We start from the raw sequence: 13196 nt of genomic DNA, 5'->3' as shown, positions 1-13196 counted from the left end.
GATGGAGGAAGGAGCCAGACCACAGGGGCCTTGTGCCAAGACAAGGGGTTTGGGGTTTATCCTGAAAGTAAGAGGAAGTCCTAAAGGACATTTAAGCAAGGATGCTTGGAACAAAATCATGTCACTGTCTCAAATGTACTAATTAATTGAATGAACATTTACTGGGCACCTTGATGGCTCAGTGGTAAAGAATCGGGCTGCCAATGCAGGAGATCCTGGTTCAATTCCTGGGTCGGGAAGATCCCCTGGAGAAGGGATAAGCTACCCACTTCAGTATTCTTGGGCTTCCTTTGTGACTCAGCTGGTAAAGAATCCACCTGCAATGTGGGAGACCTGAGTTCAATCTCTGTTTTGGGAAAATCCCCTGGAGAAGGGAAAGGCTTCCACTCTAGTATTCTGGCCTGGAGAATTCCATGGACTGTATGGTCCATGGGGTCACAAAGAGTCGGACACGACTAAGTGACTTTCACTTTCACTTTGACAGCTCAGTGGTAAAGAATCCACCTGCTAATGCAGGAGACACAGATTTGATGCCTGGGTCAGGAAAATACCCTGGAAAGGGGAATGACTACTCCCTCAAGTATTCTTGCCCAGGGAATTCCATAGATGGAGGAGACTGGCGGGCTACAGTCCAAGCAGTGGCAAAGAGTCTGATATGACTAAATGGCTAATGCACTTTGTATGTACAAAATGCTATTCCAGGCACCATGAAGACAGGGAAGATAGCTTGCGCACTAGGGCTCTAAAAGAACAGTGAAGCAAATGGCTTACTGTAGAGGAGCCCTGGACTGAGGACTGAAGACATGGTTCAAGTTCCAGCTTTGCCCTTTACTAAATAGCCTAGAGCTCCTTGAAGAGAATGACTAGGTCCCATCATCTTTTGGTCCCCAGCACCTGGCACACAGGAGGATGGATAAACAGAATAATCACATCACTCTGGATGATATCAGTAAGGCCTAGGATTTGCTAAGGGCTTTATTGCCTTTTAAGATCTTTCATAGGACTTCCCTTGTTGAGGAACTAAAATCCCGCAAGCTGAGCTACAGAGCCAGAAAACCTAGGAAAGACTTTTCACATACTGGATCTTATTTTATTCTCACACCATCCCTGTGAGGTCGATTCAGGACCAACTGCATAATTTGTGAGCCCCAGTGCAAAACGAAAATATGGGCCTCTTTGTTTAAAAATTAATAAGAATTTCAATACGGTGGAAGCACAGCATTAAGCCAAGGCCAGGATCCTTGTAAGGATGGAATCCTGTGTTACTGCACAAGCTACACGTCCATGAAGCCAGCCCTGGGCACATTCTATTTTATTCATTTCACAGGTGAAGAGACTGAGGCACAAGGGAAAGGGACTCAGTGTCACTCAGCTGGCAACCGCAAGGGTGAGCCTCAAAAGAAATTCAGGCCGTCTGAGTCCAGGTCTGGTGTGCTTCCCGTTGAAACAGCTGACACCCTGGGTCACAGCTCTGCTCCAGGGTGTTCCTGGCAGGGAAGTTCTAAGCATTGTTTGAAAAGTGGGGCAGACAAAAAAAGTGGAATGCGATTGTCCATGATGTTGCACAGAACACTTCAACAGGTCCCACTGCTCTCAGGCAAAGGGCCAGAGACGGAGTCCTTTTATAGTCTGTTGTCGTTCAGTTGCTCAGAAATACACAAAGTACAAAGTGACTTTTACCTGCTGTGCTGCAAGCAGAATTGACAATTCAGAAAGACCACCCTCAGTGACTCTCTGCGACCCCAAGGACTGTGGCACCCCAGGCTTCCCTGTCCTTCACAGCCTCCCAGAGTTTGTTCAGACTCATGTACATTGAGTCAGTGATGCTATCCAACCATCTCTCCTCCTGCCCTCAATCTTTCCCAGCATCAGGGTATTTTCCAATGAGTTGGCTCTTGGCATCAGGTGGCCAAAGTATTGGAGCTTCAGCTTCAGTCCTTCCAATGAATATTCAGGGTTGATTTCCTTTAGGGTTGACTGGTTTGATCTCTTTGCAGTCCAAGGGACTCTCAAGAGTCTTACCCCTGATTAAGTCTCCAGTTGCGTCACCCACCCCTGCTCTCTCCTTTGAAATGTGCTTTCCAAGCACACACACCTTCCTACAGTTTCCCAACTGGCCTTGCCCCCTCTTACTTCCAGGCCTTTGCTTGTACTGCTCCCTCAGCCCCAGATGCTGTGTTATGAAGTATGAGTCCAAGGTAGCTGGCTGAGAAAGGGAGCAGGGCAGGATAAGAAAGAGCACCTAAGGCAGATGACTGCAGGCTGCCTCAGAAAAACTAACCATGCATCCATCCATTTATCCATCCTTCCATGCATCCATCCATTTATCCATCCTTCCATCCATCCATTTATCCATCCTTCCATCCATCCATCCATTTATCCACCCTTCCATCCACCCATCCATTTATCCATCCTTCCATCCATCCATCCATTTATCCATCCTTCCTTCCTTTCTTCCCTCCATTCATTCCTCCATCTATCCACCCATACACCCAATAAGTATTCACTGAGCCCTGTGTGCTATACATGAGGTATTAAGTTGGGCCCTGGGCATCTGGAGATGAATAATCCATACCTCCCACCCCCAAGGAACTCACAGTTCAGTGGAAAGACAAGCATTACCCATAGTACAAATCCCCAGTTTCACAACCTCCATGAATCCAGGCTCCTTCCTCACAATTTATGCAGATTCTTACTTTCTTCCTCTTGATCCTGTCCCCATGCTTGTTCATTAAGTGTCATCCCAATACGGCCTTGAGCCACTGAGCGCAAAGCCCTAAGCCCCTTCACTAGTTATCCGTAGGAAACATAATCCCGGCGGCAATGTTATGGATGTGGTAACGCTGTAGACCTGACACGCTACGGCCTTCCACCGTCTTCCTGGTTTGCCCCCAGGAACGCTCCACTTCCCCAAAGCCCAGCGATCGGCACGGCCCCCTGCAGGGATGGTCCAGTCCTCACTCCCTACCCTGACACGTCCCTGGGGCAGCCGGCCCCCCAGAACCTGGTGAAGATGAAGTGCTCCTACTCACAGGAAGGGAGGGCGACAATGCAGGAAGCGGCATGTGGCGGCAGGGCGAGCTCAAGGTGTCCAGAGAGGGCTGGGTTGCGGGAAAGACTCCTGGAAGAGACACATCAGATCAGGACATTTCAAGTAGGACAAGTGGAGAGGACAGAGAAGCCAGAGAGGGCACGGCAAGCTAGAGGCAACAACGTGGCTCAGCAGGGCAGGAGCGTCAGGTGTGCGGAGCTGAAGGCAACTCTGGGGAGAGAGGCGGGCAGGGTGAGGCCAGGAGGGGCCGGGGGGCCCACTGAGGACCATGGGCTTGAATCTCTGCTTGCCGAGCTGCTGCTGAGAGATCTGAAGCCAAGAGGTGATAAGCTGGTGAGAGAATTCCGAAAAATTATAGGGGCTGAGACATATGGGGTCACTCAGTCCCAACCCCGAGGCTGTGGGAACCCCAAGGTCAGGGCCAAAGTCACCGCAAGGCAGCATTGTGCCTTCCAGCCCAGCGGAGAGTGGGTATGAGACCAGACAGAGCCATTCCTGGGGACGGGTCTTATGATAAAAACAGGCAGCAGGGCCCCAGAGAGGCTGTTCTTGTGTTCCCAGGGGTGGGGGAAGGCCACACTACTCTGTTCTCCAACAGCTCCTCTTGAGGATCTGTCATAAGGCCAAAAACAAAGTCCACAAGATTCGCGGACTGTCCAGACCTGGCAGAAGGATTCAAACTAATTTTCAAATGTCCTCAGGTCCGCAAAATTTCAGAAGCGCTTTTTTCCAGTGCTTTCTGCTCCTTTGCACACCCCAGAGCTGCTTCACTCTAAAAGCCACATGGATTGTAAGGGACACGGGATCAACGTGGTCCAGGTGACTTCACGCTTGAATCCTCCAACGGGCTGTCTTGTAAGAGACAGAGCACTTCCCAGGCACCTTGGTGGGCTCCCTGAGCAGCTTGTTTTGAATTAGGAAATTGGATCTTGCCAGGACTTTATGTTCAAGTTCAATATTAATGTCAGAACCCACGAAATGTGAGTGAGTTCTAAATTTGGAAAACCATGTCCTTCCACCTCTCCCGCAAAGCATTCCTTCAGCTACTGGCAAATCCTCTCCTCAGTGTGGCTGTCCAGGGTTGGTTCTGAATGACGCACTCAGGCTTCAAACACTCGAGGTGCTCCCGCAGCAGATCGATAGAGCAATAGCTGGCTTAGGAAGAACGCACAGAGGCAATCCAATATCTAACCAGCTTCTGTCTTGGCAGAGCTGCTGGATTGAGTCTTGTTTCTGTTCAGGACGTCTGCCCTGACTTGAACTTTGACTCCCTACCCGCGTCCTTCCTGAACTGTTTACACTATGAACATAACACCTAAAAAGATTTATTAAAAAAAAAAAAAAAATAGCTGACTGTCATTTTTAGAAAGGCAAGACACCCAACACATCCTACTCTGAGTAGATTTCTTTGACGGCTTGTGATGTTGCCTGAATGGTAAATATACCCTCAGACTCCAAGTAAATAGTCCAGGGCATGTAACTTGGGGATAAAAGAGGAAATTTTACACAAGGTGGCCACAGAGGCCTTGTCATTTCCCAGAAAATTAGAGGGTCTTCCAGCGCCCTGTAAATTTATCACACGAGTATTCTTCCACGACTTCAGGAACAGATGGGGCCTGTTTTGATAATGTTTCCCAATCCCCATAGATAACATGGAGCAGAGGGGAGAGGGAGGGGCGGCTGGGACCGCCTGCCGTTGCCCCCAGAACGGGGTGGGGGTGGGAACCAGCTCTCTGGCTGGCAGGCAGCAGCCCACGGTCTGGGCCTCTGGTCGCTTGAAAGACACTTTGTTAGCACCGCGGCATTTCGCTTCTGAAGGGAGGCAGCAAGGAATCCGGGGGAAAGTTCATCCCTGTATCTGGCAGCCCTTCCCTGAAGCAGCGAGCTGGTAAAGGATGGGCAGAAAGATCCTCAACTGCGGAGGAGGGACTGGGATCCAGGAGCGGCTGCAAGGGGTCTCGAAACACATTCCTCTGCCTTGAGAGAGGGTCACAGGGATCCTGAAACCAGAGCAAGACTTCCCAGCTCCTGACCAGCCAGTTTCCCGCCACTCAGCGGAGACGGAGAAATGCAATCACCTTCCAGGTGGCGAGCGTGGGCTCACTTTAAAAAGCAGTTTCCACCACTAATCATAATAGCTAATATTGACTGAGGGATTCCCAGGAGCCAGGCGCTGGGCTGATCACTCGGCCCGGGCTCACACATCCAGTCCTCTCCACACTGCATGCGAGAGAAGGAAGAGGAGGTGCAGAGAAGTCAAGAGGTCAAGGCTCTGCCCAGCATGTGCTCATTCTCATTTCCAGGTCTTATCACTCATTTGTCCATTCCACATACTGACTGAGTGCTTACCAGTTATGTTACCACCATCCAGACTTTCGATCCAAACTTTTGTAGTTAGCCCGTGCACGCGTGCTAAGTCACTTCAGTCGTGTCTGACTCTTTGTGACCCCATGGACTGTAGCCCACCAGGCTCCTCTGTCCATGAGATGCTCCCAGCAAGAATACTGAAGTGGGTTGCCAAGCCCTCCCCACTGCCTTTTCACACTGAGCCTTTCCATCATTACCATGCCTTTAACAAGCATCTCTTTATGCCACTGTTTTACCAAAACTAACTATATCTGTCTTGTGCTTTACTCTTCACAGAATCCTGTCCCAAAGACTTACTTGTATGTGATCTTTATGATGACCTAGCAGAGAAATAAGAAACAGATATGATATTCTTATTATTATTATCCTATTAAAGCACAGCCTAGGCATTACAAGTGAATGCTGGAACCAAGATTCAAGCTCAGCTCTCACGAAGCCTACACCTAAACCCTTTTCACATAAACCTGTTCCACCCTCTGGGCCCCATCTCCCCATCGTGGGCTGCTTTCATAAAGGACAGTAGCACAGAGCACCATGGAGCTTGGCAGTTATTCACGTGGCCTCTTGAGCCAGACAGCCTGGGTTCTAAATCTTGCCCCTGCCACGTACTAATTGATGACCTTGGGCAATGCCTCCATCTCCTCATGGGTAAAAGGGGTATAATAAGAATACCTGCCTCATAGGATCAGAGAAGGCAATGGCAACCCACTCCAGTACTCCTGCCTGGAAAATCCCAGAGACAGAGGAGCCTGTTGGGCTGCCATCCATGGGGTTACACTGAGTCGGACATGACTGATGCAACTTAGCAGCAGCAGCAGCTGCCTCATAGGATTGTTGTGAAGATCAATGATTAATACTATTTTTATATTATATAATTAATATATATTACAATATGTTATATAATACATTATAGTGATATTATAATATTAATATATATTCTATATTATATATATATAGTGATTGATGGCATTGGTGATGGTTGAGTCACTAAATCGTGTCCAACTCTTGCAAGCCCATGGACTGTAGCCCACCAGGCTCCTCTGTCCATGGGATTTCCCAAACAAGAATACTGGAGGTTCCTTCCTGCCATTTCCTTCTCCAATTATAATTGATATGCTATATAACGTTAATGTTTATTATACTGCACATTAATTTAATCTAGAGTACTGGTTAATATAGTATATTAATAGGAAGCTCTTAGGACAGTGTCTCACACTTAACAAATGCCATCTAATTGTTCATTGTTTTAATGTTACTATAGAGGCATCTGAAAGCAAACAGGCTGGGAAGGGAACAGCAGAATAGAGCAAAGAGCTCTAGCTGGGAATCCAGTTCAGTCCAGTTGCTCAGTTGTGTCCAGCTCTTTGTGACCCCCTGGACTGCAGCACGCCAGGCTTCCCTGTCCATCACCACTTCCCGGAGCTTACTCTCATTCATGTCCATTGAGTCGGTGATGCCATCCAACCATCTCATCCTCTGTCGTCCCCTTCTCTTCCTGCCTTCAGTCTTTCCCAGCAGGATCTTTTCCAATGAGTCAGTTCTTCGCATCAGGTGGCCAAAGTGTTGGAGCTTCAGCTTCAGCATCAGTCCTTCCAATGAATATGCAGGGTTGATTTCCCTTAGGATTAGGGATACAGGAGGGGGAAAACTGACCAGAACTGACAGTCAGGAGACGTGGTTCTACTCTCCAATCTGCCACTTACAACCTGTGCAGCTGGGAACAAATCTGTCAGTCTCCTCCTCTCCAGTGTCCTCATCTGTCTGGTGGGAGGGAGTTAAACTTCTTTGGGTTGGGGAGGTTTGACAAAAACCCTCGAACTCCCTCATCAGACCCCAAACCTCTGGAGACTCCGATGAGAGCACCAGCCAGCACCCCCACTTTGATTAAGACCAGTGAGAGAAGATGATCAGTTTGTTTCACTTAGAACCAGGCTGACCAACTCATCTCAGTTTCCCCGGGACTTCCTCAGTTCTACAACTGAAAGTACCACATCCAAAAAACACAGTCCCAGGAAAATTAGGACAGCTCATCACACTAAATAGGTCAGCCTCTTTAAAAAAAAAAAATCCTATAATCTCACCCATCGTTCTCGAAATCTTGCCACACAGGTAAGTTATCACCTTCAGATACTTTGTCGTAACTGTGTTCCCACTGTGGTGGTTTAATTGCTCAGTCCTGCCGGACTCTCTATGACCCCATGGACAGTAGCCCATCAGGCTCCTCTGTCCATGGGATTCTCCAGGCAAGAACACTGGAGTGGGTAGTCATTTCCTTCTCCAGGGGATCTTCCCGACCCAGGGATCGAACCTGGGTCTCCTGCATTGCAGGTGGATTATTTACCAACTGACCTATGAGGGAAGCCCAAAAAAAGACACTGCTGAAACCCAGGATTGAACCAGGGACCTCTACATCTTCAGTCTAAGGCTCTCCCAACTGAGCTATTTCGGTCGTTCCAACTGTGAAATTACTCAAATACACGTATTCTCTGGTGGTCTGGTGGTTGAGAATCTGCCTTCCAATGCAGGGGATGTGGGTTCAATCCCTGGCCGGGGAATTAAGATTTCACATCTTAGTGGGGTGTAAGCTTGCATGCTGCACGCCAAAGCCAGGGAAATCCACACACTGCAATGAAGAGCCCAGGCAGCCACACACACACACACACACACACACACACTGTTTGTTTTACATTGTTACTGCAGCAATCAGGATAACCCAGCTTAGCTGAAAGTTAGTCACTCAGTTGTGTCCAACTCTTTGTGACCCCATGGACTATAGCCCACCAGGCTCTTCTGTCCATGGGATTCTCCAGGCAAGAACACTGGAGTGGGTTGCCATTGCCTTCTCCAGGGGATCTTCCCCATCCAGGGATCAAACCTCCTGCATTGCCAGCGGATTGTTTACCATCTGAACCACCAGGGAAGCCCTGAGGCAACAAATAACCCCACCAAGTAGAGAGCTGGAAATACGCAGGAATAGCACTACCACTGTGAAGATAAATCAGCATTGTGGGCCATAAAAAGGGGGAAGGGGGATAAAAATCAATGCAAATAAAGCAAATGACACTAACTAGCGGGGCTGACTCAAGGTTCTGTCTGGCCCCATGTGTCTGCTCACTTTTTGGTAAAAGGAAGGATTAGTAAGAAATAAAAACATCCTGTGATTTTCTTCTTTCCATAAGCAGGATTGAAAATAAATGGATCACTTTGTGACTTCATCTTATTTAATAAGATCCCCTGGAGAAGGAAATGGCAACCCCATTCTTGCCTGGAAAATCCCACGGACAGAGGAGCCTGGTGGGCTACAGTCCACGGGGTCGCGAAGAGTTGGACACAGCTGAGCAACTTAGCACACACAATGACGTGTCCATCTATTTCAAAGTCCTCTCCCACACCACCAGCGGAGGACATCAAATACACTGGGAAAGACAGAATAAGAGAAAGCATAAACGCAAGGGCTGGCTCATGCATTGAAATGTCAGCTCTTCCAGAGGTACCCACCCCCCAAAGCAGCTTTTACCACGAGCTGATCCAAGTGTCAGACAGGCCACCAGCTGAGAGGGGGACCCCTCTCCAGCCTTTCCTCGATCAAGAATTCCACCTTGCCTAGGGCAAGTACCACAAGAGACAGAATGAGCACCCAAGAGAGGTCTTTGTTCCAACAAGATCAGGTGGGAAGAATTTCAGCAAAGCAAAGCAGTGGCAAAGGACTTGTGACTTGAAGATCCCAACAAGGTTTAGGCGGGTCCCCGAGAAGATTAAGAAATGACTGTAAATTCTTACCATGTGGTTGAAAGGGCCTATGTCACAGCTATTTCTTGCAAAGGAATGCATGCGTGCTGTCACTTCAGCTGTTGTCTGACTTCGTGACCATATGGACCATCACCCACCACACGCCTCCGTCATGGGATTCCCGGCAAGCATGGTAAGTGAAGTGGGTCCTCCTCCAGGGGATTGTCCTGACCTGGGACATCAAACCCATGTCTCCTACATTGCAAGCCAAGTCTTTACCCCTGAGCCAGCGGGGAAGCCCTCCAAAGCAAGAGTACCAAAAATGGTTTGCCACCGAAGACTGGTTACCCAGACAAATGCCAGATGGAGCTGCAGGGGAGCCCGGCCTCACTGTCTGTAGTCTCCTCCACTTCCCTGAGCACCGTTCTCTTTCTCCATTCCAGCCCGTACCTGCTTACTTGTCTGGGCGACCTCATCCATTCCATGGCTTTAAATCCCACCTATGTGGCCGATGACTCCTAGTCTGTAACACTATCTGCTTGCACTCCGGACTCCAGACCCTACCAGTTCCTCCCCACTTGGATGTCTCAACAGAACCTCACATTCAATGTGTCCAAGTTGAACAGGCAATCTGTTCTGCCCCAAACCCATTTCTCTTCCACCATGCACTCCTTCGTGCAAATTCAAAACCCCGGAGTCCGCTGTGATTCCTTTCTCCCCAAACCCAGCCCTATTGATTTTACCACCTAAATGTTTGTAGAAGTGGTCTTCTCCATCCCCACCCCTCCCACCCTCCCGGAGGCACCCACATCTCTCCCCCATCCAGCTACGGCGTCTTCTAATTGGTCTCCCAGGGTCACCTTTGCTTCTCTCTAGTCCTTACATCGGAGAAGGCGATGGCACCCCACTCCAGTACTCTTGCCTAGAAAATCCCATGGATGGAGGAGCCTGGTGGGCTGCAGTCCATGAGGTCGCAAAAAGTCAGACACGACTGAGCAACTTCACTTTCACTTTTCACTTTCATGCATTGGAGAAGGAAATGGCAACCCACCCCAGTGTTACTTGCCTGGAGAATCCCAGGGACGGGGGAGCCTGGTGGGCTGCTGTCTATGGGGTTGCACAGAGTCGGACACGACTGAAGCGACTTAGCAGCAGCAGCAGCAGTCCTTCAATCCGCAGCACAGCTACAAGCATCATTTTTAATGGTAATCTTATTACCCTATTTGCCTTGCTTAAATCCTTCAGCTTTACCCTATAGCCCTTGCCACTGAAACCATGGGTTAAACTCATTTCACCTGCCTTCACTGAGATTGTTTTAAGACTTGCAATGCCCTCCAAGCACATGTAGCCTTGTTTTAATTGTTCAGTCGCTTAGTCATATCTGACTCTTTGTGGCCCCATGGACCGCAGCACACCAGGCCTCCCTGTCCTTTACCATCTCCTGGAGCTTGCTCAGACTCCTGTCCATTGAGTCAGTGATGCCATCCAACCATCTCATCCTCTGTCGCCCTGCCCCCACCCTCAATCTTTCCCACCATCAGGGTCTTTTCCAATGAGTCAGCTCTTTGCATCAGGTGGCCAAAGTATTGGAGCTTCAGCAATAATATGTAGCCTAAGCAACATCATGTTTGCTCAAGTTACCTTCCAGGAACTTGGAGTCAGCTGCGTCTAATTCAAGCAGAGCTGGTTAAGACTGGGCAGGACCTCCCACCCTTCAACTAGGTGTGTGTGTGTCAGCTCAGTGACCTTTTGACACCAGGGGCCTGGAAGGTCCCCCCTTAGCATATGCAGAAGCCTATGAGCTAGTCACACCTGCTCCCAACCATGGGTACTGCAGCACCCTTCCCCTGCTCCCCCACACCTCATGCCACCCCGCTTCTCCGTTTGTTATCCCACAAATACCCTGGGTCTCTTGTCTTCAGGAAGGTGGATTGGAGATTTGTTCTCATCCCCTCCCTTGGCTGCCTTGCAAATAAACTCTCCCTTTGCTACAAACCTCTGCAGCCCAGCATTTGGCAAGGCAGCCAGAAGGTAAGACCAGACAGACATTCTGCCCGTGGTTCACTGGCCCCTTGCCTGTATCAAAAGCAGCTGCCTGGTCCATCTGTTCCAGGGTCCAGCCCCTAGATTTCCTGGCAAGGTGCCACTGACCTTCAGTGCTTAGCTTTGCTTTGTAGCAAAGAGATGGTTTGGGGATTTGAGGGTCTTGAGGTTTGGAAGACATTCTTTTGGAGAGTAATTTTGTTAAAGAAATGCACCTATGTCTAGATTGTTTTCGCAGTCCTCACCAAAAGGTAGGTTGGGGTCCAGCTGCCAGGTCGTTGGCAGGCAACATAAAAGATTACTACTGCTGAGGCAATTGATATGAGTTAAAGGCCCAGGGTGATGCAATCGATATCTGAGTTAAAGGCCCAGGGTGATGCAATCGATATCTGAGTTAAAGGCCCAGGGTGATGCAATCGATATCTGAGTTAAAAGCCCAGGGTTCTATAGAACCAGGACTCTAGCTCTTGGTTGTGTTGTTTGGTTCTTGTCTGTCTAGGTCTGATTGTCTTAACTGTTAAGAATAGGCTATTGGAGACTGAGCTTCTTGGTGACTATAAGCAAGAACTCTTGAAAAGATTTTGTTGCTGCTACCGCGTAGAAGCAAAGCGCCTTCGGTTTCAAGGAGAAGTGCTAATCCAGTTTCCTCTTGCAGCCCTCTAGGCTGTATTCTCCAAGTTGAATGACTTTTGATTACGCATCCATGGTAAAGAAAAAGATGGCATTAATCTTCTGTAACACTGCATGGTCACAACATCTTCAGGAGCAAGGTGGCCTAAAAATGGCTCCTTAAATTACAGTAGAACTCTGCAACTAGATTTATTATGTAAATGGGAAGAAAAATGGGATGAAAGGTCGTACATACAGTCGTGTTATTGTATCAGAATAAACCTGTGCAAAGAAGATGTGATCTTATTGTCCAACAGGAAAGAAGGCAAATAAATTGGCTTCACTTGACTCTAAGGAAACTTGTTTGAACTGCTGTTGATCCAGCTGAGCACTCCAAAGGCTCCTCCTCCCCCACACGAAGGTGTTACTTCTCCTTCACTGCCAGTATCTGAGCCACAGCCTCAGGCCTGGCTGTGGAGAAATAAGAATGGTCTCCCCCTCTCATACCCACTAGGGCACTGAATGTGACCAGGGAACTACCAGACTCAGGTGGGGCAAGATCCATCAGGGCAAGTCCCCACTGGGTGAAGGGGCGTAAATGTTGAGACTAGGCGGCTGATGGGGTTGAAAAAGGGGAGTGGACCCAGATTAACTTCCAATTAATTTGATTGGAAGAGCAACATGACAACTTATAGAGATGATCCAAAGGAAACGGGAAAGCTTTTTGATTTTTTTGGGGGGGCGGGCAACCCACAACCGAACCTGGACAGATAATCAAAACTCATTAAATACCCTCTTCACTTCAGAAGAATATAGAATGGTGCTGGATAAAGCTAGGGAGGAGGCTGATGGCTTCACGCGGAAAGCCCTGGCAGCCTGCTACAGGCTGCAGCAAGCACACTGGTACCAGCAGCGGATCCTAACTGGGATGGGAATGCTGGGCTTCAAGCTGAACACTGTAGACATTGCATTCTTGCAGGATTACGACAAGGGGCACCAAAACAAAGAAGCCTTAATAAAGTTCAGGACGTAAAAGAGAAACCAAACGAAGATCCTTTGGAATTCCAGAAAATGGTCTTTAAAGCCCATAGGCAGTACATAGAGAGCTGCAGTCCCAGAGAATTTAAACATAGTTAATATGACTTATCGGTCAGAGTGACCCCCAATATACAGAAGAAACTGCAAGAGATAGAAGTGTTGTCTACCACATGCACCCTACTCTGTTCTTTTTCTGAGGTTCTGAAGGTTCTGTTTCCATTCAGGCTCATGCAGCCAAAAATAAAACCGAAGCTAAGATGAGAGCAGCACAAGCTTTACGCAACGCCCAGAGAATGGAAAAGCAGGAGTTTGGTTCTCAAATCAGCTTCTCACCTTAAGCAAGAGGGATTTGCTTAGA

General features: G+C 48.6%; 2 long non-coding RNA genes across 5 annotated transcripts; one reads left to right on the top strand and one right to left on the bottom strand.

The window, feature by feature from the left end:
* Positions 1 to 1295: 1295 nt before the first annotated feature.
* On the bottom strand, positions 1296 to 10474 carry LOC129649762 (uncharacterized). Of its 4 annotated transcripts, none has more exons than XR_008713243.1 (5): positions 10200 to 10474; positions 9200 to 9380; positions 6847 to 7067; positions 3033 to 3121; positions 1296 to 1688 (listed from the first exon to the last, which is right to left on the bottom strand). It is a non-coding gene; the product is annotated as an uncharacterized LOC129649762 (long non-coding RNA). The 4 variants fall into 4 exon arrangements; XR_008713242.1 differs by having other exon boundaries at positions 6847 to 7008; positions 10200 to 10457; XR_008713240.1 differs by having other exon boundaries at positions 6847 to 7037; positions 10200 to 10455.
* A 353-nt stretch (positions 10475 to 10827) lies between these two features.
* On the top strand, positions 10828 to 12094 carry LOC129649763 (uncharacterized). The gene is made up of 2 exons (XR_008713244.1): positions 10828 to 11179; positions 11847 to 12094. It is a non-coding gene; the product is annotated as an uncharacterized LOC129649763 (long non-coding RNA).
* Positions 12095 to 13196: the final 1102 nt, after the last annotated feature.

Source organism: Bubalus kerabau, chromosome 4 (genome assembly GCF_029407905.1).
Source record: "Bubalus kerabau isolate K-KA32 ecotype Philippines breed swamp buffalo chromosome 4, PCC_UOA_SB_1v2, whole genome shotgun sequence".
Lineage (NCBI taxonomy): Eukaryota > Metazoa > Chordata > Mammalia > Artiodactyla > Bovidae > Bubalus > Bubalus kerabau.
Note: the sequence above shows the minus strand (reverse complement) of the source record. Positions and strands in the feature narration are given on the sequence as shown.